Source organism: Stegodyphus dumicola, chromosome 9, assembly GCF_044657685.1.
Source record: "Stegodyphus dumicola isolate Sdum_Otavi_A_Nest chromosome 9, ASM4465768v1".
NCBI classification, from domain to species: domain Eukaryota; kingdom Metazoa; phylum Arthropoda; class Arachnida; order Araneae; family Eresidae; genus Stegodyphus; species Stegodyphus dumicola.
Window position 1 is genome coordinate 177,817,873 of NC_140776.1, and position 25,707 is coordinate 177,843,579.

General features: G+C 31.3%; 1 protein-coding gene across 4 annotated transcripts in view; it reads right to left on the reverse strand.

Moving 5' to 3' along the window:
- The window catches only part of LOC118206068 (protein Wnt-11b-1-like), a 152,750-nt gene extending 137,796 nt beyond the window's left edge, over positions 1-14,954 (reverse strand). The window contains exons 1-4 of one of the 4 annotated variants that reach the window (XM_085824391.1): positions 14,710-14,954; positions 12,023-12,096; positions 9,858-9,965; positions 849-916 (exon numbers count right to left, since the gene is read on the reverse strand). The gene's annotated coding sequence lies outside the window, so the exon portion shown is untranslated. Of the gene's footprint in view, positions 1-848; positions 917-9,857; positions 9,966-12,022; positions 12,097-14,705 lie in introns of all 4 variants that reach the window. The other 3 variants (XM_085824392.1, XM_085824390.1, XM_085824393.1) reach the window with 3 other exon arrangements.
- Between the last annotated feature and the right edge of the window lie 10,753 nt (positions 14,955-25,707).

A 25,707-nucleotide genomic window follows, 5' to 3' on the forward strand; every position in this document is an offset into this window, starting at 1 on the left:
TACTCAGTGATTACTCAGTGTAGATGGTTACTCAGTGATTTAAAAACATTGTGTTGCCACTGCCAAAATAAAAATGTCATCATTGACCTGGATTGATTAAAATCCTCATATTTTTTTCAGTAACTATTTTAGGTGGCTGTACATGCAAGTAGCTATTATTATTACATGACGAAACATTTGAGTGTATATATATATATATGGGAGTCTTTTAGACTTCTTGAATAAGAACACTAGGTTTGTGGACACACACATTTATTAAGTTAGGATTACAATAGGGTGGTTAGAACACAGAGGGTTAAATGGAAATTTACAGATGCACTTGGAAGATGTAGATGTGTTAACAAAGCAATCCCTGCACATGCGTTCTTTATATACAGTTTAAAACATACCACTTTCTCACAGGGTTTCTCTTTCTTTGAACCTCAAATGAAAGGATTCGAGGTTCTTTCTGCATAACCTCAGCATCTTGCTCTTCCTTCTGGTACAGTACTGTGTCTCTGGTACTGGATAAGTCTGGATCATAAATCATGCACAATCTTTTTGCTACTGGTCTACAGCAGCAGACAGCTTTTATCAGAATCTCAGATTACACCCTAATGCCTATCACTTTATTTATCACTACATCTAAGGTATAACTTTTATTTTTTATAAGTTAAACTGTTAGAATTTGTTTTGCATTTCTTTATAAAATTTTACTAAATTAGCAATTTTAAGAATATAAAAATGCACAAGAATCAGAATATAAATCTCATTCAAGCTATATGAGATTCGAGATCGATTCGTGTTATATGAGATTCAAGACTGATTCATGTTATATATTGACTGAATATTGGAGAACAGAAAATTACCTTGTAATATATTCAGTCTGACTTCACAGTGACACTTAATATATCCCAAACACACTTCAATTCATTCTCTATCAAAAAAGAATAAATGATTACAGTTAGACAAACAAAAATTAGCATCTGCACTATGCATATTGCATTCTACAAAACACTGAATTGAAATTTCAATTTAGAATAATTATTGAAAGGAACAATTTACATGATGTATTATTAATATCAAGTGATAATAAAGAAGGCAGACCATTTACTTTTTTAAAAACTGAATGATGAGAATTTACCTTTGTCATTTTTAACTAGGATTTTGCATTTCTTTCTAAACTTTTACTAAATTAGGCATTTTAAGAACGTAAAGATAGACCAGGAATAGATTATAAATGTTAATTAAGCTAGATATTGAATAATACAGAACAGAAAATTACCTTGTAATAAATCCAATAACACTTCACAGAAATAATTAATATCTCTCAAGCACTTCATTATCAGCAAACAATTTTAAATGATTACACTTAAGAAAAAAATTTGCATTTGACATAGCAAAAAATTTTTATAAAGCACTTAATAATCATGCACCAACAGATGAAAAGTCATGAAAACTAACATGTAACAGCCACATCTTCTAGAAAAGACGGGAACTAGAGTTGAGTTTAGAAGAATTAGACATGTCTAGACATGTTAGAAGAATAATACACATCTAATTCTTCTAAACAGATCTGTTGTAATCATACATGTTAATACATCATGGTACAATTACGTTTGCCGTTATTAACTACGATTTTGCATTTCTTTCTAAACTTTTACTAAATTAGCAATTTAAGAATACAAAGATCAAGCAGTAAAAGGATATTAATGTTACTTATGCTAAATGAGATTCAGTAATGGAGAACAGAAAATTAGCTCATCCAGTCGGACTTCACAGCAACACTTAACCCTGCACTGCTCGCATGGCATCCCACAGCCACCAGGGATGTTTCTTTTTTAATTGTTTTATAAACGGATGCGTCAGCAAGCTTATGCTGCCGTCTACCTCTCTGTCAACTATACACAAATAAGTAGAAATCATCGAAACAACTCTATTTTCATTTTAGTGTTGAGAGGAAGAGGTTATATGCCGATGTGCGCTGCTGGAGTCTAGGAGGTGCCACGCGACCGTTTTTGATTCTAAAGGTAAGTATTTTAAAATTTATACATTTTAGTACTTTTAATTTATATTATCGACAGCTGTCCCTAGTAGTGTTTTTCTTTTTCTTTTTAGTGATAAGTAAAAGAAATTATTTTTGAATATACTTAATTTTAAATGTAAAAAGAATGTATTTCTTTTGGTATTTATAATTTTTATGGGTAACATTTGTTTTTATTATTTATTTTCTTACCTTTAGACTCAAAATGACTTCTCAGAAAAAATTCAATATGGCATATGAACGTGACATAGTACTACGTATGCTGATGGAAAGAATATGAATCAGGTGATGAGTTTGATGATTATAGTGATGCAGAAAAAGATAGAGTGGAAACAAGAGATGAAAACAGACACCGAGCAAGAAAAACTCCAATGATAGCGACAGTAATGATTATATCGCCGAGAATTACTTCCTAGGCCGAAAAAATGATCAAAAGTTTGCCCACCTAAAAATAAAAACTATATGCACTTGGCGACATAATATTATCACTCATTTACCAGTCGCAGAAAATGCTCGAAAGCCGGAGCAATGTTGGGCATAATTTTTCGACAATGGCATGCTATCTAATATAGTCAAGTTCACAAATGAAAAGATGCCCATAGTACAGGAAAATTATTCTTCGGAAAGGGATGCCCATTTGTCCGACATAATTGAAATAAAAGCGCTTCTAGGCATATTACAGATTTGTGCTTCTAGAAAGGACAATCAAGCAAATACAGTCAAAAGTCGTTAATTCGGACACCCATAATTCGGAATGATCTATAATCCGGACCTCAAAGCTAAAAACTTTCTGCGCATGCGCCGCGTTGTCACATGCACATAGGTGTTTACGCGTGTGCGTAAGAACTCTTACGACTGCGCATTTGCATGTGCGCAAGCGCAGAATACATTTTTGCATGCGCGTTTTATTTATAACGGATGGTATAAGCTAAAATTATCTAATTATCTATTTCAGTTAATGTTGATGATTGCGTTGTTCCTTAATTTTTCGAATTGGATCCGGCTTATTACTTTTTGCAGACTGTAAGAGCAATACTATAAAAGTAAACTTGAACTTTCGATTATGTCAAATAGAATTTCCAATTCTGGAGCTCCCAAAGGATTGTCCAAAACAAAAGTATGTTTCGATGTCCATCAAACAAAAAGTGGAATTGCTGCAAAAAATAGATAAAGACATGAAGAATGTGACAGAGAAGTTAGTGAAAACGAAAAAATTTCGATTGACAAGTTAGTCGGTATTCTCGGCACAGCAATTAACGGGACTTGAACAGCGGAACTTTGTAGCTGAACAAAAAATTATGTCTGTTTATACAATTAAAGAGAAAGTATTATCAAACTACATTGAAAGAAATGTTTAATAAAGTAAACAAATAAATATTAAGCTTTTTTTGTAAATTTTGATACCCTTTAGATCATAATTGTTCTTTATTTCATAAATTACGGTTTCATATTTTTAATTTTAGAATTTCTGCATGCCATCTTACGTGATTTAAACTGATGATCTATAATCCGGAAAAATTGATAATCCGGAATTGCCGAAGTCCCGACGAGTCTGGATTAACGAATTTTGACTGTATCAAGGAGATATTGTTCTGTGATAAAATGGGTGTTGAGTTATGCCATCTAATAATGTCTGAAAAAAACGATTTAGGTTCCTTTCATATTGTTTGAGGTTCGACAATAGTATTTTTTTGCTTCAAAATAATCTTACTTTGGCTGGGACTATTTTGTTCGGAGAAAGAATAAGAGTGACATTCCTCCAGAGTTTACACATACAAAGAATTGGGAAGTAGGAACATCATTGTTTAGGTTTCAGAATGGCTCTAATGTATTATGTAACTAAGGAAAACAAGGTGGTTTTGATTCTCTCCACTATGCATCATGATGATGTAATTGATGAATCATGTGAAAAAACAAGCCCAAATGATAACCTTTCATAACGCAACTAAATCAGGAGTTGCTACTGTTGACCAGTTGTGTAGCACTCACAATGTTGCCAGAAAATGAACAGATGCCCTATGGTCATATTTTATAGTATGACGAATGTAGCAGCTGTAAATGCTCAAATAATATATCGTGCAAATAACTTATCAATCAGCACCAGGCGCAGTGAGTTTTTAAAACTTTTGGGTAGATTATGATTCCTTGCGTAGACGTTCTCAATGTTCATCATTACCTAGAAACCTCAAGCAGGATATTCAGAGCATTTTCCCAGATGAGCGTACAGTTCAACTTACAATAGAGGCTTGAACTACTAAAAGGCAGAGATGTCATGAATGTGGCCGTTCCAAGAACAAGTACACCAAATACAAATACCGCAGTTGTAAACATTTTATGTTTAGAAAACGCTCAGCAAATATGCGTTGATTGCTAGTTTGTGCAACCAACTAAATGAAACACTTTTACTTGTATTTTTCATTTGTATTTAAGTTAAGTTGAATAAAATTAAATCTCACTGTAAATTGAAGTTTTGTTATTTGTGTTTGTAATATGATACCACAAATATATGTATGTTATTTCAATAATCCCTTTGCATTCATAAATTTGAGTTGGATAACCTAAATATATATTAGTACAGCAAAAATATACCTGGCGTCTGTTAGACGCCACGCGACCTTTAACGTAACAATATGCCACACGAGCACTGCAGGGTTAATATATCCCAAACACTCTTAACCCGCGAGCACACGCGGCGGGTATGTCATACCCATGTGCATTTTTCTTTTTGTATATTTCTCGCCCATTATTTCATAAAAGGTCGAAACTTGGTGTAGCTGAGTTCAAGGTCACATACTTAAATGGAGGAAATTCCTGAGGTGGCAAGTGCAATGGTTTTTTAGGAACAGCATTGTTCGGGCATGTCATACCCGTGCGTGTACTCGAGTTTCTCAGTGAGTCACTTCGCACTTCTCGTTTTCAAGCTTTTAGTATAGGTTTTTCTCGAGTCGTAAGCATGGCGCCGTATATTCCTTACGATGAAGAGATGAAAAGATTGAGAAATCTCCTTGAAACAGTTTCTTGTGATGAGGATTCATTTAGTGAAGAAGAGGAAGATGCTGATGACGAAGAATATAATAGTAATCATGATTCACCCATAGAGAGTAGTGATTCAGATACAGAAACAGAAAATGAAACTCTAGAATGTAGTAATGAGTTTTTATGTTGGAAAAAATGAAAAAAAATAAATTCCGGACTAATGTTAGAATTGGCGCCAAAAATATTATAACTAAACTCCCTGGAAATACAAAGTATTCTAAAGACTTCTCAACACCTTTAGATTCCTTGTTATTGCTCATCAATGAAGATATGTTAAAACATGTATTTGACGTTACAAATATTTATATTGATTCAATACGAGAAAATTTTACTCGTAAACGGGATGAGTGCTTTTCTCAAAGCCTTAGGGATGCAGCTAATAGAAAATGTTCAAAATGAACGACGGCGAACATCTGTGGTTCCTGATTCTGGACAAACACTGACCACCGATGAACATGTTAACAATGAACGGTCCCCCCAAAAACCTAAAATGACTTGCAAGAGGTGTACAGTGTGCTCCAAGAAAAAAGATAGAAAGACTAGATTCATTTGTGAAAATTGTAGCAAAAGTATATGTATAGAACATATGACCTCATTTTGTAAACAATGTTCAAGATGTAAGTAAATAATTTTTTCTCTCCTTATTGTTTCCTATTTTGTCTAAAATGAAGTATTAACTTGGTTTTACATTTAATTTCTTTTAAAAAATGATTAATTTTTTTTTTGACAAATTTTTAATTACAATTTTTTTATTCGGGTATGACACACCCGGCGCGTGTTCTCGTGTTCGTCGGATCGGTGCGTGTGCTCGCAGGTTAAATTCATTCTCTATGAAAAATTTTTAAATGCACTTAAAAAAGAAACTTTAGAAATTGCACTTAAGGGGAAAAAAATGCATTTGTCATAGCAAAAATTTGTAAAAGGAGTTATCTTCAGCCCCAGTTTAATTAATATTCACACACCAACAGACACAAAGTAAAGTACTTATAAAAACCAAAATGTTTTATGCATATCTCATTCTAGGAAAGATTGGAACAAAATTTTGATTTATAACCATTAGTGGAAGGTAAAATTTACATGATATATTAACATGCAGTGATAATAAAACAAAACAAAACAACAACAACAACAACAAAAAAAAAAAAAAAAAAAGGCCTATCTTCTATTTTTTCCTTCCAGCTGAATGATTAGAATTTACCTTTGTCATTTTTAACTATGATTTTGCATTTTTTTTTTTTTATACTTTCCCAAAATTAGTGTTTTTAAGAACATAAAGATACACCAGTAAGACGATATAAATGTTATTTATGCTATATGGGACTGAGTAATGCAGTAAAAGAATGTTACATATCCTTGTTACCTATTGTTAAACCAACCTTGTTACATATCCAGTGTGACTTTACCAATTAATATATCCCAAACACTATTTATTCACTTTATTGTCTACGAAAAAATTTAAATGATTACAGTTAAAGAAACAAACTGCATATCTGTGACAAAAAAATTTGTAAAAAGAAAAAAAAAAAAAAATTCTTCAGGTACAGTTTCATTAATAATAATCAGGCAACAGAAGCAAAGGGAAGTATTTATGAAAACTAACATGTGCTAAGCATACCTGATTCTAGAAAAGACTGGAAGCAATTCCAGTTTAGAACAATTATTGGAAAGTACCATTTACATGATGTACTAACATTTAGCGATAATAAAGTAAGCATAACTTTTATTTATTCTTTTTAGCTTGCATGATTAGAATTTATCTTTGTCATTTTTAATTATAATTTTGCATTTCTTTCTAAACTATATTAGTTATTTTAAGAATATGAAGATACACCAGTAACAAGGAACTGATATTATTCAAGGTACATGAGACTGATTAAAGGAGAACAGAAAATACCTTGTAATATATCTAGTTCGACTTCATGGCGACATTTAATATATCCTAAATATTCTTCACTTCATTCTCTATGAAAAATATTTATATGACAACACTTTAAAAAAAAATTCACATTTGTGATAGAAAAAAATTTGTAAAAAGAACTTTCTTCAGCCACAATTTAGTTAATATTCGTGTAAAATAAGAAGAAATGGGAACCATTTATGAAAACTAACATGAACTACACACATGTAGAAAAGATTGGGATTAAAGCTGAATTTAGTACTAGTAGTGGAAAGTATTATTTACATGATATATTAGCATGTAGCAATAACAAATAAAGGCTTATGTTCTAGCTTTTTTCAGCTGAATGATTAGGATTTACCTTTGTTCTCTTTAACTAGGATTTTGAAACAGTAACAGGATATTAATGTTACTTAAATTATATGAGATTGCAATACTTAAGCTATATGAGATACTGAAAAAGAAAATGACCTAGTAACATAACCAGTGCGACTTCAAGGCGACAAAATTTATTCCAACCACTCTTTACTTCATTGTCTATGAAAAAAATTTAAATGATTACATTTAAAGAAACATAAATTCACATTTGTGACAGCAAAAATTTGTTAAAAAATAATAATAATAAAAAATCTGAAAGTTTTCAGATTTTATATTACGTCCAAAGGGTTTTTCTTTTAATGTTTTGTGTAATACCTTTTTTTTTATTAAATATCTTAAACCATAAAATTCAATTCAACAGCATTATCACAAAATAATTTACAAAGAGCATATCTTTAGAATTTCTGATAGACAGTCTTGTGCGCTGAAGATAAAAATATTTTATTTCTTACAATGTTTCCACTCCTCACTTTGAAGTCCTTGAGTTTTTTTTTTTTTTTTTTTAATTGATTAAGTTTTACAAAATATGAAATAGGTAATAAAACAAATTCCAAATTAGGGCTTCCAGATGCCCATTGTAATGTATTTGGCAGCAATTGACAAAACAGACAATTTCTAATAAAACAATTTCTTTCGTTGCTGAGCAACAGTTACATAATACAAATATGGCATTGCCACTTCAACAATAAATATAGTTATTTGATAAATAACAAAATATTACACCATATTCGTACGGAAGATTATGTTATTCAAAATTTGCTCTACGTACCTTTGTTTTATTACAATGTGAGAAACATACATAAACGTATGCAGATTCTTCATTATATTTAATGTCCTTAAATATAATGCAGGGCTTTAACATTTGGTGACAACAATTTGAAAAGTGGTATGCCATTTCTAGTGATTCGATGCAAAATGCCAAAATGATATTAATAGCCCTTTGGTTTTTTTAAAAAAAAAAAATTCTTTAGCCACAGTTTCATTAATATGCATGCAGGAAATATTTATGAAAACTAACAAGCAGTATGCATATCTCATTATAGAAAATACTAGAATGAAATTTCGATTTAGAATAATTATTGGAAGGCACAATTTCCATTATGTTAAGGCGAAAGGCAATATTCATATCTCATTATAGAAAAGACTAGAATGAAATTTTGATTTAGAATAATTATTGGAAGACACAATTTATGTTATGTTAAGGCGAAAGGGTAATTTTAAGTCAAAAATTCTAATGTATCCAAGATCTATCTTTCTACATGAAGAACATCATATCTATATCTATGATTGACTCAAAGCAAGGTTAAGTTAAATATTTATTTGTACACTATATATAGTTAATTAGTTAATAAGTGGAATATGGAAAATTCTACATCTAATCAAAGGATATGGGTTAGTGCCATTCCTGTTTAGCATCTAACTAAACTTTTCTACTTCAGGTGAGGGTGCTGCTATCGCCGAACGACATCATATTTCTCTATACATGTATTAACATCTAGTGGTAATAAAGAAAGGCATACCTTTTACTTATTTTTTTAGCTTAATGATTAAAAGCTACTTTTGTCAATTTTGCATTTCTTTCTAAACTTTTACCAAATTAGCGATTAAAAAATATAAAGCTACACCAGCAACAGGATATTAATGTTATTTAAGCTATATGAGATTGACTAATGCAGAAGAGAAAATTACTTTGTAATAAATCCATTACCACTTCAGGATGATATTTAATACATCCCAAACACTCTTCACTTCATACTCTATAAAAAAATTTTGTTGTTTTTTAGGTTTGAAATTATACTTGTTGCAAAACATTTTTCAATTAAAATATCGGGTTGGAGGGAAAGTTCTGTCCTATTTTAAATAGGCAGGTGATTTTTCTTGTAAATAAAAAAAAAAAAAAACATCTGGCTAGTGAGTCAATCGGATTTTTTTTTTGTTTGTTTTTTTAGCTGCTGTATAATATAAAAGGTGCCCTTTTTTACCGTTCATCATTTACTTGTAATATTTAAAGGGAAAAACATGTCGGTAGATAAAGTGCATTTACGACACTGCATTTTATATGAATTCCAAAAAGGAAGCAACACATCTGTTGCATGTAAAAATTTATGTGCGGTATTTGGAAAAGATATTGTAAATGTTCGTACTTGTCAAAGTTGGTTTAGGAAATTTCGTTCCGGGGACCTGAGCCTCAAAGAAAGTGTTCCATCTGGACGACCATCCAAGATCGATAATGATGTTTTGCGATCCATGTTGGAAAATAATCCACATTTAACAAGTCGAGAAATTGCAGAAGAGTTTGTCATTCATCATACAACTGTTGGAGATCACATTAAATCTCTTGGGTTTGTGTTAAAGCAAAGTGTTTGGATTCCACATGAATTAATGGAAAAGAATTTGTCTGATCGTGTAAGAATATGTTCATCACATCTGATTAGACACAATGTGGAGCTGTTTTTGGACAGGCTGGTTACTGGAGATGAAAAGTGGATTCTTTACGAGAATATTAAAAGAAAAAAATCTTACTGCAAACCAGGAACATCATCAGCAACAGTTCCAAAACCAAGTATCCATCAACGAAAAGTACTGCTTTGTTTGTGGTGGGACAGGAAAGGTCCAGTGTATTACGAGTTGCTGAAACAGGGAAAAAAACATCAACGTGGATCTGTACTGCAATCAGCTGGATAAATTGAATGCAGCTATCAAAGAAAAAAGGCCAGCATTAGTGTCCAGAAAAGGAATAGTGTTCCATCACGATAATGCTCGCCCGCATACTGCAGTGGTGACACTACAAAAACTGAATGCGTTAGGATGGGAAATCCTTAGTCACCCCCCGTATTCACCTGACATTGCACCCTCTGATTATTACCTGTTCAGATCTCTGCAAAATTATCTAACGGGAAAAAAATTCAAGTCTTTTGAAAGTGTTTCTAAGGCAGTTTCTGACTAATTTAACTCCATGGATGAGAACTTCTGCAAAACAGGAATTTACAGGTTACCTGGAAGATGGCAACAGGTTGTAACAAATAACGGAGCATATGTAATTGATTAATATTAAACACATATTTTTATAAATGAATTCAAATATTTTCTTTAAAATACGACAGAACTTTCCCTCCAACCCAATAGTATCCAGGTAAAATGACTTTTAGCTCGTTGCAGTTTTGTGAGTAATCTCGCTTGCCTGAATTCACTGCAAGCACACTAAATTCATCATAGCAAGCAGGAAAGATTGTGCCTATTGCCTTTGTTCAGTTCCGCGACCGGTCAGCATCTCAGGCCGACTGGTATCGCATCCCTCCCCTCTTCCTCTAATTTCAATTAGTGAGTTTTGTTGATTTTCTCGGTACTATTCTGTTTCGAGGGCCGTAAAAAATCGCCAAATTCTCATTGATGCGAATGCTGCCGTAATAATTGCGACAACCCTAATAATTGCGGCAAGAAAGGAAGTATAATAGTAAATAACTATCTAGGATTGATGTTTTAATTTAGATGAAAGTTTAATTTCATATAATACTTTTTTATTATTATAATTTATATGAAAAAGGCTAAACATGACTGAATGGAAGCATAAGATTAACTATTTCAGATCATTATTATAATTTATATAAAAATTATTATAATTTATATAAAAATAACTATTTCAGATCATTATTATAATTTATATAAAAATTGCTAAACATAACTGAATGGATGCCTGCATCGCTATTTCACTACCAACTTATCGTTAAAGCATAATTTCATTTCATTGGTTGTTCAGACGTAATTTTCTATAATGAATGATGCCTTTTCTTTGAAAATATTCTCGGTAAAGTGCAGATTCGCTCACTTATTTGTTTACCGCTTTTCACAAGGGTAAAAACAATTGGATTTTTGTCAATTTTCTTTTAAGTGAAAATAGTCAATGTGTACATAGATAAAGTCAAGGTTGTGCGCAGTGCCATTTTTGTGCAATTCTAGGATTTTCTTTAAGTAAAAATAGGTTGATGTGCACATGGATACGGAGTATGTGCAATTCTTAAAAACACATCAAGCGGTGGGTGATTCTGCCACTTTACCCAAAATTCTATTGCCAACTTTTCGTCATGGGCAATTCCAAAATTGTTAAATCCATAGGATGTCAAAAAAAGGATTTAAAAATTAAACAAGTATTTCAATGACGTCTTAAGAAATATAGAATTACATAAATAACACAATCTGAAATCAGCGCATACACTAGATTTTGCGTGCTGTTAAATGGGCACGTTTGCTAGATTTGGCACGTTTGCACATACATTTTTGGTGCAATTTTTTTAACGGCCCTCAAAACAGAATAGTACCAAAGAAATTTCTTCAGGCGCAATTTAATCATATTCATGCAAGAAAAGGGAAGTATTTATGAAAACTAACATTTACTATGCACATCTTCCTCCAGAAAAGATTGGAACTAAAGCTGAATTTAGAACAATTAGTGACAGCTACAATATACATGATATATTAACATGTAGTGATAACAAACAAAGGACTATCTTTCATTTTTTTTCCAGCTCAATGATTAGAATTTACCTTCATCATCTTTAACTAGAATTTTCCAATTCTTTCTTAAAATGTTACTAAATTAGCTATTTTTAAAAAATAAAAATACATCAGCAAAAGGATATAAATGTTACTTAAATTATTTCAGATTGAGTAATTCAGAAAAAGAAAATTACCTAGTAACATATAAAGTTCGATTTCACAGTGACACTTAATATCATTCTTCACTTTTTTCTCTTCACTTCATTTTCTATGAAGAAAATTTAAAGGATTACAGTTAGAGAAATAGAAATTCAGATTTGTCACAGCAAAAATTTGTACATAAAATTTCTTCAGCTACAGTTTCATTAATACTCATGTAGTAACAGAAAAAGGAAGTATTTATGAAAAGTAACATGTAGTTTGTATATCCCATTCGATAAAAGATGGGAATTTTAATTTAGGATATTTATTAGAAGGTACAAGCTACATGATGTATTAACATCTAGTGATAATACAGAAAGGCACATCTTTTCAGAAATTCTAGGAAGTTTTTGGATTCTGTTAAGAAACTTTGTTTGACTGAAGACATATTAATCCGTAAATAAAGAGAGTGGATATTTCCTTTGTGTAGTGCAAAGATGAATTTCCTTTTTTATGTTATTTTATTAATTTAAAATGCAGTTTATATATTTTTTTGTTGGCTGTTCCTTTGACTTTTTAAGTGAATACAGATCAATGTGTACTTGAACAAAGTCAAGGGAGTGTGCAATGCCTAGTTTGTGTAATTCTCTGATGTGTTTTTAAGTGAAAATAGGTCTATGTGTACATGGATAAAGTCAAGGAGTGTGCAGTGGCAAGTTTGTGCAATTCTCTAATTTTTTTTATGTGAAAATAGGTTGATGTGTACATGGATACCGAGTTTGTACAATTCTTTGTCTTGTTATTTTGGCTTTGCGTAGCGGTGATTTTTGGTGCAAAAATTGCCACTACACAAGCCAAAATAACAAGTCAAAGAATAGCACAAACTTGGTATCCATGTACCTCCCAAAATTGCCAGGGGTACCTGTAAATATATTTTTACCATTTACACTTAGACAAAAAAAATTTTTGTTACAGCAAGAATTTGTACAAACAGTTTGTTTCATTTCATGTTGAAATAGGTTGTGTAGCTGCGATTTTCGGCACAAAATTTGCTGCTACACAAGCCAAAATAACACGACAAAGAATTGCACAAACTCAGTATCCATGTACTGCCAAAAATCGCCAAGGGGTTACACATAAATATACTTTTACTGCCTTTTCATGCCCTGTTAACAACAGTCACATAATTATGCCAGCCACAAACTATATACAAGTAGTTTAAACTTGTTGATAATTTTGGCGATGTTTTGATAACAGGGGCCATATTTTCTAAAAAGAATGTGAAAATTTTAAGTTACTGCTTGTGAACTGTTATCATTCTGAAAAAGGATCGATTTATGTAGATGCTCATAAAACGAATTTTCAATGCAAAAGTAATATTCATTTCAATATGATTTTACTCCATTGTGAAGATAATAATGATAAAATATTCACTTAAAATAAAATATTCCTGAAAATTTTTAGAATCTCATGCAACATTATTAGATTTTTAAAAAATTTTTACAAGGCAAATATCTGCAATTTCTTGATTTTATAAAGCATTTCTGTACATTTGCAATTAATCTAGGTATATCAAAATATGATTCAAATAATTAAAATGCTTTGGATGAAAATACTAACTTTTAAATAAACATTTTCATGTAATTTTAATTTTCAGCATAATTATCAAGTTTTTAACTAGGAAAATTATATTTAATACATCTGAAGCTACAGTATGCAGCACCCAAAAGTGAACAGGAAGCAATTATTACTTGAATTTATTTCCTTTCTTAAGCTATTTATTTAATTATGATAAATCAGTTAAATTCTATAAACCAAAAAGGAAATTAAAGAAAACTGATTTACATATTTTACATAGTTTTTTAAAAAAATTCAGGATAAAACATACCAGTATTTTATCAGTTAAAATCTTATTGTTAAACAACACAATGCCTTCGAGTTAAATTTATAGATTATATATCAAAGAAATTTTATAAAACTAAATGCAACAACAAAAAAAAATTTAATTATTTTAAGGAAAGATACTAAAAACAGCAGGCAGACCAAAAACATTTAAATTTCATAACTACATAAAAATTGCATGCTTTGTTTCTGGACATATGACAAACCTGTCAAAGGCACTACATATATTTTTTAATATACAGTTTTCTTAACTATATCAATATTGCCTTTCTTTTATATTAAGCTATTTCTTGCTACATTTTCTCTGCATAATATAAGTGTGTTTCAAAATTAATAAATTAAATAAAATGTTAAGACATTTGGTTAAAAATATTGTCAGTATTAAAAGAAATAAGAAGCATACTACACTAGTAGCTTTTAATTTTTTAATTTGCCATCTTATGCTATTAACAAGATGAAATGCAAGGTTATGAATGCTAAAATACTCCTATTTTGTTAAATGCTGTCATTAGCATTCGTTCACGACATTTTGCAATCAGATCATTTTTATTTCTCGAAAATTGCGCATTAAAACACACTTCCGTATCAAAAGCATGAAATGGACAATTAATTGATATTTATTCCTTGTTGTTAAAGCAATAAATTATAAATAAAAGAGTGACACGGCTACTAAATTAATAAATAATTCGGCTAGCGAGAAGCAAAATAATTTACGCCGAATCTTAACATTTCGAAATATAGCCCTTAACTTGAAATATGACAAATAAATTCATAAAATTTTATATACATAAAGAAATTTATGACTACTAAATAATGAAAATATAAAAATTTTACTTGCTTCTTCCAAATAATATTGTGATAATCCACGATTGAATCGTGAATCCTAGGTGGTTTCATAGGCCTACAGCTACTTAGAGCTTTTACCTATCATTGGAATGCTAAGTGGCTTTTGGCGGTAGGTAGTAAATAAACGCAACGCGCCACATAAAATGTAAATTTTATGCGAAAATCCAAAAGTGTACTCAAAACATCACATGGAAAGCAATCAGACGTCGAACTTTTTAAAAAGTCTGAAAAGCGAAGTGCCCCTGTCGCCATCTGGTGAGCCGGCGAGATGGTAAAAGCAGGGAAGATGGTCAAGTCCACCGCGCGAAAAAAAAAAGGATAATTCTATATCTCCTGTTCTACTGGGTCGATTGACGAAATTCAAATTGCGTTTTTCATTTATCGAAGGCGCGACTTAGGATATATATTTGGTTTATATATAGCAAAATTGTTATAACATAAGCATTTGAATACAAAATCTGACTTTTACTGAAATACCATACCAATTTGTTTTTCATATTTCGATTCTATGACTGAAATTATTCCTAAATATTAAATTTTATAATTTTTGGTAAAAGTTTACAATTGGGTCCCCCTTGTTTCTTGGCGATTCTTTTTTGACGTCAAGTTCGGGCCCAGGAAGGCACAATTTCAACATGGCCGCTACACAAAACCAAAATAAGAAGTCAAAGAACTGCACAAACTCTGTGTCCATGTAGACTTTGATCTGTTTTCAATTAAAAAAAAACATCCTAGAATTGCAGAAACTAGGCATTGCGCACTGCCTTAAATTTGTCCATGTACACATCAATCTATTTTCATTTAAATAAAATCAAGAAGCTAAAACAAAGTTGAAACTATCATGGTAACCAAAAGTGAGGTTTTATCGCCAAAATTTTAAAAGAGTTGTCGCTAATCGAAGGGGCACTCAATTCTACATTAGAGCGAGAAATTTCAAAATTTATCTTCGCAAATAATAACGTTTGCATTTTAAGATGAGCTGAAGTTTAAGTTATTTTCTAAATCATTATTCTAGCTGATATTTTTAATAAATATTACGCCATGATTCATGCTGAATTATTTCCAGCAATGTTTTATAGGGACCTTATTTAAATTTGCAAATAAAATTTGGAACGTAAATCAAATATAGAGTTGAAAACATTCAATGCAACAATATCACAACCCATGGTGCCAAACAAGTTTAATCATATAGAGAGTCACCATGGAGAATTTGAATACATTTGATATTTAATGAAGAAAAAAATTAATTAATTTTGATTTAAGTTAATTGATCTTTATCTTTTTTTTTTTTTTTTTCTGTAAATTAACAAAAATATCTGAACACATATGACATGACGAGACAATTTGTAACAAAATTTTATGATAAGTTGTAACATGTTAGATATTGACTGAGATTTTGAATCAAGTAGTTCCAAATTCTTCTGTAAATATTAATGTGCAAATTACTTCTGATTTCATATCTGACTTTCTTTTCCAAAATAGAAAAATAAAGGAAGGAGAAAGTAACCTGTAGAGACACTAGGCATATATTTGGAAGCAGACAAGATGAAAAATTAGCAACCACCTTCGCCAGGAATCGAACCACGGACCTCTTGAATACCGGCCCAGCGTGCAGAACCATTATACTACGAAGGCACGCTAGGAAGGCGGCAGAAATACCTTAAATACTCCCCCTTTTAAAGGGCGACTGGAGTTTTTTTTTTTTTTTTTTTTTTTTAGGAGACCGCAAAATCCTGGGTGTGGAAAGTCATCATCCATCACCCTTTTAGTTCGGTCGCCACTGTACAGATATTAGGTATATTTTTTGGAGCAGGCATAGATGAAATATGCAATCGCCTTCGTCGGGAATCGAATCATGGACCTCTGGAATACCGGCCCAGCGTGCAGAACCATACACCAGGAAAGCGGGAAAAATACTTTATAAACCCAATGAGTGAAACTCAAATATTAGAAAAGTACAGATATTTAGACTGGAAAATGAAATTAACTGAAATTAACCACACGCGCAGACGATATTTACAAAAGTAAAGATATTCAAACTTGAAAAGGAAAATATAGAAGTTACTCCATCAATAAATGCCATAAGTTTGTTTCTATATTCATTATTTTTAGAGTTAATAAGCATCAAAATGGGTCCGGAACTTCTTAAACACCCTGTATAATGTTTGTTGAGATGCTATTGAAATTTCAGAATAACGATGTTGCATATTCAAGCATGTGATATCTGCGCTTGTTCCCTGTTGAATGCTATTAAACTGCATAACTGTTTTAATGATTTCATGCTAAAGGTTGTAAGATTCCTGTGCTTTAATCTACAGCTAAACTTGAGGAAGCTTAAGAAGAGGTAAGCGAATAATCGCTTTAGTTCAGTAGACAGAGAACAGAAACTCGAAAAGGGTTAAATACCGTTTATTATTCCAAATAAAGTTTAACAGACGACTCCTGCTTGGAGTTACAATAAAACCTCCACTCGGGCTTGAAGTCAGGAAACTAAGAAATAAGACTTAACTAATTTTATCTAAAACGATATAGCGGAAGTTATCAAGATTCTAACAGAGTTGGCCCCTTAACGTTAACTAACGACGAAGCTATCAAGTACGGCCGAGCGTAAAAATAGCTTAAGAGAGAGAGAGTAGCCTAAAAGGCGAACGCGCGCTAGTCAGAATCTCTAGTTCTCTGGCGAAGTCAGTAGAACTTCACAGTTAAATGCTTCTTCTCCTCATTTGCATTCAAACGCGATTCTGAAAATACGTTCTGGCCGAAAGTTGTAAGCTGAAATTCTATATATGTATATGATGTACCAGCTTTTGTCCGGAATAAATAGATTGGTGAAGAATCATAGATGTAGTCGTAGCTTAAATTATCAGACGATAATTTAAAAAAAAACAGGATCCATTTATTATATTTCAGGAGAAAATAGCAGTTACAAAAATTAAGATCTCCGGAGTAAATAAAAATGAACTACTAATAACTTTTTGTATTAAGGGTTTACTGCATTGTTACATTAAACAAAAGACCCCGATATTCCTTTGCGAGTCCTTTTATAGCCTCTGGAAAGGCGGAGCTTCCAGAAATGACGTCAGCCTCGTCAGCCATTCCAGTTCGCTTTAAATATTTCCAGAACATTCTATAACTGTACGTGTAGAAAAGGAGGGGGGGAAACAACTTGACTACGGGGCTGTGGATTTAATTCCACGTACTTTCAAATAAGAGACCGTCGCCATTAAAAAATGAAAAGAACATACAGTTAGAATTTTAAGACTATTCTTGACTATGGAATTTTAGTATTACAAATATATATATAGAATTTCATATATATATTCTCTGTCTCTCTATATAGAATATATATAGAAATATAGGAAAATAACTTTTAACTAAAAATTAACTGTTAGAAAACTTAAGGTAAACCTTACAAGGTTACCTGGTTACAAGGTTACAAGGTTTTCAACAACTGGTATTTGTTGAAAATGCTATTAAAACTGCTTTATAATTTTGCTTTTGAATTTTATTTTAATCAACGAGAATCTATAAAATTTACGTTCACAGTCAGTTGCGCTATCAGTGAGAAATAAAACTGCCTAACATTGGTATACCTTGCACAAAAAACAAAACAAAACAAAAAACAAAAAAAAAAAAAAAAAGGGGGGTACAGTTTTAAAGCTCATTCTACTGGAGCGATGCGTTTTCCATGCCTCGAAAGCGCGACTTACGATATAAATTAGATTTATATATAGCATTGTTCTAACATAGGTATTTCGACACAAAGTTGGCCTTTTTCTGAAATAACATGCAAATTTTTCCCATATTTTGATTCGATTTAAATTATGCTAAAGTGCCAAGTTTTGTAAAAATCGCAGGAGTACTTTTTAAAAAAATTAGCTCTCAAAATTTTAGCTTCACAATGTTAATTGAATTTGATATATATTTTTATATCTGATATATATAATATATATTAATAACTCTCTTTTTATTAAACTTATTTAACTCTTCCTTTCACATTTCGAAATTTAGGTTCATTGCGAATAAGATTTGCCATTTTTTATGATTTATTTTAAATTTCAATTTTAAAATAATTTTTATAAATTTTTTGAAAAACAATTTAAATTATAGCCTATAAAATTTTAAGCATCGCCTTAAAGTAGATGTATTTCTAAGCATACCTGCAAAAAATTAGAGTTTTTTATTCAAAATTTCCTAAGATATACGTAAATTTACATATTGGGGCGTTCTGAAATTTGCCATATTTGTTATAAGCAATAATAACGCCAAATGTGGCTTACGCATTTTGTAAAAATTATTTGAAAGTAGGAACGATGACCTTTTGTCCGCTCGTGTACAATGAAGAAAGTCTGATGTGTACATTACATGAGTTCCTTGTACGGAATATTAAATTATACCCATTTTTCCTTGCATTTCATTTAAACGTATTGGATTGAATTAAATCTACCTCATCGATAGCGCATAAACCACAATGGAATAAATGCACTCTTTAAAATTCACTACATTTGTTACCATAGCGACACTCTGGCGCTAGGTTCGCTTAACAGCGTTAAATTTCGTTCATATTATAACTCAGAATACACAAAATTTATATCATTTAAAGAATAGAATTATCTAATCGTTGCCACATGTTCTATTCAAATACTATAATAAATCTAGAACGACATATAAAAGAAATTAAGCAAACAAAACAAAACAAAACAAAACAAAAAAAAAAAAAAAAAAAACAGTTTTTTTCACAGTAGATTGAGTATTTCTCATTCAATTAATTCAGTTCTCACTTCAATAAAAGCAAAAAATACAAAAAAATTCAAAATATCTATATTAAAAATTACGAAGCAAATCTTAAACACTTTTTCCTCGAAAAAATTCCAGAAAGGATTAAGCATGATTTAATTCGCAATAATAAACCAGGGCGTTATCTTTGTTGTTGCAAATAACAGAAAACCTCACTTGTTCCACCAGATAGATCACGAGATAAGAAAATATCTCAGCAGTACATAGGAGCTATAATACAGATGAATAAGAGAACACAATAATATATGACACCGAGATCTGGAGAGAATAACGAATATATTGTTTCGGATTTTGTATTAAGTTAGCAATTTTGAGTAGAATTGGAATTAAAATCGTTTTATTTCCCCGTGTAATGTAGCGCGTGACGAGTTTTAAGAGAAGTTACAGCGAAAAAGTAAAAATACTGGAGCACGCGGGAATTTAATAAATAGATATCTGGTTTTTTATATTTAAAGCGAATAAATGTAATTGACTACTGTGACCGTAATTCTACTCTTTTGCTCTCCAGAAATCTCGAGAAAACGGAAATTACCAGAATCTTCTGGTGCACGATTAAAAAGTTTATAAACGCCGGAGAGAAATATCTCAGTTCAGTTGTTTACATAACTGTTTTGTTGATTGTAGCGAATTTGCAGTGAGATGGGCTTAGCTTTCTCTGATTTTTGCATTGCGTTTTATTTGATGTTTTAGTAGTTTAAGGGAACTTCAAAATAGCTAAAGAGAATTTTGAAGTTTTTTGCATACGATGTAGTTACGTATATGTAATATTATGAAAGTAAAAAAAAAAAAAATAATAAAAATAAAAATAAAAAATAAAAATATTGATTTTTTTTTTAACTTTCATAAAAAAAAATCAAAATATTGATTTTTTTTTTACTTTCATAATATTACATATACGTAACTACATCGTATGCAAAAACCCGAGTTCGAATATTGTAAATTTTAAAGAAGTTACAAGCATTTAAAATGTGTAAAATACGTAAACTTTGCCCTTTAAATTTTAGAGAAAAATGTAAAAACATGTACTTCAGCAGTTATTTACCGATGTAATAATTTATACATTTGCTCAAATAAAGTCTTTATTTCTAAAAAAAAAAAAAAAAAAAAAAAAAAAAAGGGCTAGAAATGTCAGTATTGACAACTATTAATGAATTTAACTTTGGTTATGTGAATGCTATACGCTTAGAACAGGACGAAACAAACTCGTTTTCCCTATTCGTTGCAAAAATAGCGTGATCAACGTCGCTTGATTGGATTATTCAATTATTCAATTATGGCAAAGCACATACACGAGGGCTATCTGCCTAAAGGGAGGGATGCCTTAGTGGAGGACTTTCTAAGGGAAACTGGCTCGTATACACGTTACACATGGGAAAAACCACGAAAACGCCCATACAGCCAGCCCGTTCGCGGGATTCGAACCTCGGACCGAACTACCAGTGTTCAACGTCAACGTCGCCTGAACTAAAGCAAAAAGAGACGTTTAGCTGCTTGGCAAAAAACAGAAATAGTAAAAAATATTATAAAGCATTAAAAGATAATGTAAATGTAACAAATAAAGATAAAGCATATGATTCGAGTAAATTTTAAAAGTTTCGTTTGATATAATGTATAAATTGTTTCTACTTCTAACCAATCGAATCGCATACCAATTTGCGATATGTTTTTCTCATATTTAATATTATGAGATTAAAAATAGTTAAATGATACGAAAATGTTATCTAGTGTCTACATATTCATATTTAAAGTTAATTTGCTGTTTTTCATGACCCTGTATTAAAGGTAAGTTTGAAGAAAAACTTTAAATTCCGTTTTCTCAAAACAAATATTTTTGCAATTCGCATTTCTTAAAAATACTCCATGCGTCTCATTATTTGCTAAAAATGAATGATATTTGGAAGAAACTATCTTATTATATGTTACAATAGATCTGTGTTTGCATTTTTGGATATGAGGTTATTAAGAAGTTTAAATTTGTGATAATGTTTAACAAAAAATTATATTTTTCCGAAAACTGGGTTTACGTTCACAAAAATCTTTTTTAAAAATTTCTGATCCGTCACATTCAATAACGGATGCACAAAAACTTTTGTCATGTCTTTATAACTAACTTAAAGGAAAAATTATGAAAAAATATTGAAAATTAAAGCACGAGGAGCATTTTCAATCTTTAATTAAAATAATTAATTATTTGCTTTAAAAATTTTTAATGTAAAATAAATTAAAATTTTGAACGCATATATTACGTTCAAAACTGATGTTATAATGCGCATATGTATAAAATTTCTTGTTGAAAACATAAAAACTTAAAAAACTAATTTTTAAAGTGCAGCGTCAACTTAAAATGTAACGATATTGTATGATATGATAGTGTGATATTGTATGCATATCTAAGAGAAAAACTCCAGAATTGTATTTTAATTCTTGTGATAAGAATAAATTTTGGCGCCCTCCTGGCCGAGGCGCCCTTGTGTGGTGAACAATTTTGCCACTCCCACGCGGCGGTCCTGTCTGTAGCATTTTTCTAAGTGTCAACCACCCTCTTTATTTCCCAACAGACTACTCTACCTTCCCTAAAGTGAAGTCTCACCTCAAAAGTCATTTAACAGCAATAAAGGGATTCAGAAATCCTTAAGCCAGAGATTTAAACAGTGTTCCATACACAGTTGCTCGAATTAAACAGTTGTTCGTGTGTATCAAGCGATGGGTACTTTTGTGTTGTGTACAAGCGTTGTGTACAAGCGTGTGCGGCTTTTAAATGTTGTTTCCTTCAGTTTAATGTTTAATTCTTACATTCTTTTGCCATTTGCAGTGAGGTGCTAGAAATAGCTCACTAATATCATTCCGAAACAACTGAAATTTCATTTAGTGTTGCCATCTATCGATCACCGTGTTAATTAGATTTGCAGCTGTGCTATAGAGATGATTTCTCCAAACATTTTGGTTCTCCGATATTCCTAAATTTCTGAATTGGCCATTAAGTTATTCCTTGAGACTCCGAATTTCCTTCCAAAAGTTCTTGATAATTTCAAGTTGTAAAAATATTGGCAGTCAAAAAGAAAACGTTTTTACTTCCTTGTACGAAGAAAAAAGGAAGTATTGTTAATCGCGAAAAGATTCAGGCAGCATATTTCAACGAAAATATCCATTTTCACCCCTATCGAATGCAATTTAACGATGTTTTTGCGTGATATCTGTGCGTAAGAACAGAATAAAAGACTCTTTCCCCCCAAAAAAATTATAAAACTGCTTTAAAATGAATTCTGAAGAGAATTTTTCGTAGTGTCTGTACGAACGTATCTCGCATAACTCAAAAACGAGTAGCCTCAGAACGTTGAAATTTTGTATATAGGACTGCTATACCATGTAGATGTGCACCTCGTACTTTGGTTGCAATCCGCCGCACCAAACGTATATAAATATATTTATATATATATCCACTCTATTTCCCGGCTCAGTGATCTCAGTTTCTTTACTCTTATATGTTTGTAAATTGTACATTTTTTGCTTTAAAAAAATTGAATTATGTTGTTTTTATCTTCTGGTCAAGGATTTTATGCCTTTAGAAAATCTGTGTGCAATATTTTTAGAATTATCAGCAATTTTAAAGTTGTTTAATTGCCGCTAAGCCTGTTTTTAATGGCGGCCATTGATGTTTACATTTGAAACAGGAGACTAGTGGATGTGTTGCCAATCTAGAGAAACTTAGCTTCTATACAACAAAGATAACGCCTTCATTTATTATTGCCAATTAAATCATGCTTAATTCTTCCTGGAATTTTTTCGAGGAAATAAGCGTTTGAGATTTACTTCGTAATTTTTAATATAGATATTTTGAGTTTTTATGTATTTCTGCCTTCTCGCGAAGTGAGAACTGAATTAATTAAATGAGAAATACTCAATCGTCTGTGAAAATTGTTTCTTTTTTGTTTTGTTTTCTGAATTTCTTTTATACATCCTTCTAGCTTTGTTATAGTATTTGAATAGAACATGTGGCAACGATTAGATAATTCTATTCTTTAAATGATATAAATTTTGTGCATTATGAGTTATAATATGAACGAAATGTAATACTGTTAAGTGAATCTAGCGCCAGAATGTCGCTATGGTAAACAAATACTAGAGTGAATTTTAAAAAATGCATTTCTATTGTGGTTTATGCGCTGTCGGCGAAGTAGATTTAATTCAATCCAATACGTTTAAATGAAATGCAAGAAAAATGCGTATAATTTAATATTCCGTACAAGGAAGTCATGTGGTGTACACATCAGATATTTTAATATATGGATTAACATAAGAGGCAGAAAAAATCTTACAAAATAAATATGCTGACTTATATATATATATTTTTTAATAATTTAAAAAAAAATGATAGCATTTGTACTGATTGTTCCATTCCATTAAAAGATTCAAAAAGGAAAACAATTCACTTAAAAAATATGTTGGTAAGAAAATTTTTTATATTTGGGCAATAATTATTTGTCAAATAAAGAGAAATAACCAATACCTGTCCTTATCTATCAAGCCTTGAATCTCCATTCACGAATACTTCCCTATAACGGATATGCACCATTAAAGAATAGTTCCTGAATAGTTTCCCTGAAAATTCGCAATCTAAATATGGCAAACAAACGGTAATTAAAAATTTAATGTATTTGAAAAAAATCTGTTGCAGCAAATAATGATAAATTATGTAACTAGAAGTAAGAAATTTAGGTGATGTTATGTACATTATGTTGTAGAGATATTAGGTTAACTGGAAAAGCCAGAGAGGTGAAAAATGAGCAAACCCCTTCGCCGGCAATCGAACCGCGGTCCCCTCAATTACGCGCTGAGCGTGCAGACCACTACACCACGAAGGCTCGCTAAAGAGGAGGGAGAAATACCTTATGCACTTTCCCTTTTAAAGGGCGACTTGATTTTTTAGGGCACCCAATCGCCAAATGCGTGGTGTGGAATCAGCATCCATCCCCCTTTTAGTTCGGGCGCCACTGTAGAGCCATTAGGTATTTTTTGGAAGCAGGTAAGATGAAAAATGAGCACCGTCTTCGCCGGGAATCGAACCACGGACCTCTGGAATACCGGCCCTGAGTGCAGAACCATTACACCACGAAGGCACACTAGAAAGGCGGGAGAAATACCTTATAATGTTATATTATAACTAAATTTTTTAAAAATTATTTTTTAAAAAATTAATTTTTAAAAAATTTAATTTTTATATATTTTTAATATATATATATTTTTAAAAAATTAATTTTTAAAAAATTTAATTTTTTAAGAAAAAGTTTAATTCTTGACTTTACTTGCTTATTTATCAAAAGACTTAATTAGTATTTTCCTTTTTGAACTTTAATTCTTAAATGTTAACACTTAAATGTTAATTTCTAAGGGTAGCACTTTATTGGAATTACTTTTGGTTTTGACTTTTACCCTTGCCTGCATGAATGACGAAACACGAATTGAATGATTGGAGAGTTAGGTTTGGAGGCAACTTCCCCTTGATAAGTCTGTCTCCTGCCTACTCTACGATCATTCAAATATGCATTTTTTTAAAAAAATTGTTTAATTTAATTTTAATTTATTAAATTAGTAGATTTATTTTCATGGATAGATTTTGCACTTGATTTGCTTATGCTTCTGAGTTTAAATGATATTGTAGATTAGTTCGAGAATACAATCTTTTACATGTTTGCATTTTAAAATTATTTTAAATTATTTTGGCTTTTTTCCTTTTTTTTAGAATTTAAATTTGCTTTTTTACTTTTTTACGTATTTGTTAAGAATTTAAATTTGTTTAAATTTATAATGTTATATAATATATATTATCAGAAAATGCAAAACGTTTGCTTCATAAGGTTAGGTTAGGTTAGGTTATTTAATTACGGCAAAGCCTAGAGGGCTATCTGCCTAAGAGGAGTGATAGCCTTCGTGGAGGACTTTAGTGGGGCAACTGGCTCGTATAAACGTTACACATGGGGAAAACCACGAAAACATTCATGCAGCCAGCCCGTTCGCTGGATTCGAACCTCGGACCGAACTACCAGTGTTCAGCGACTTACCGCTCGGTTCAGCGGTTACCACCGCTCGGCCGCTGGTGGGCTGCTTCATAAGGAATTGCGTTTAGAGTTGCAGGAAATCGATTAATTGATTACCTGAAAATCATTTCTAAGGAACAAATTTAAAATACGACCAC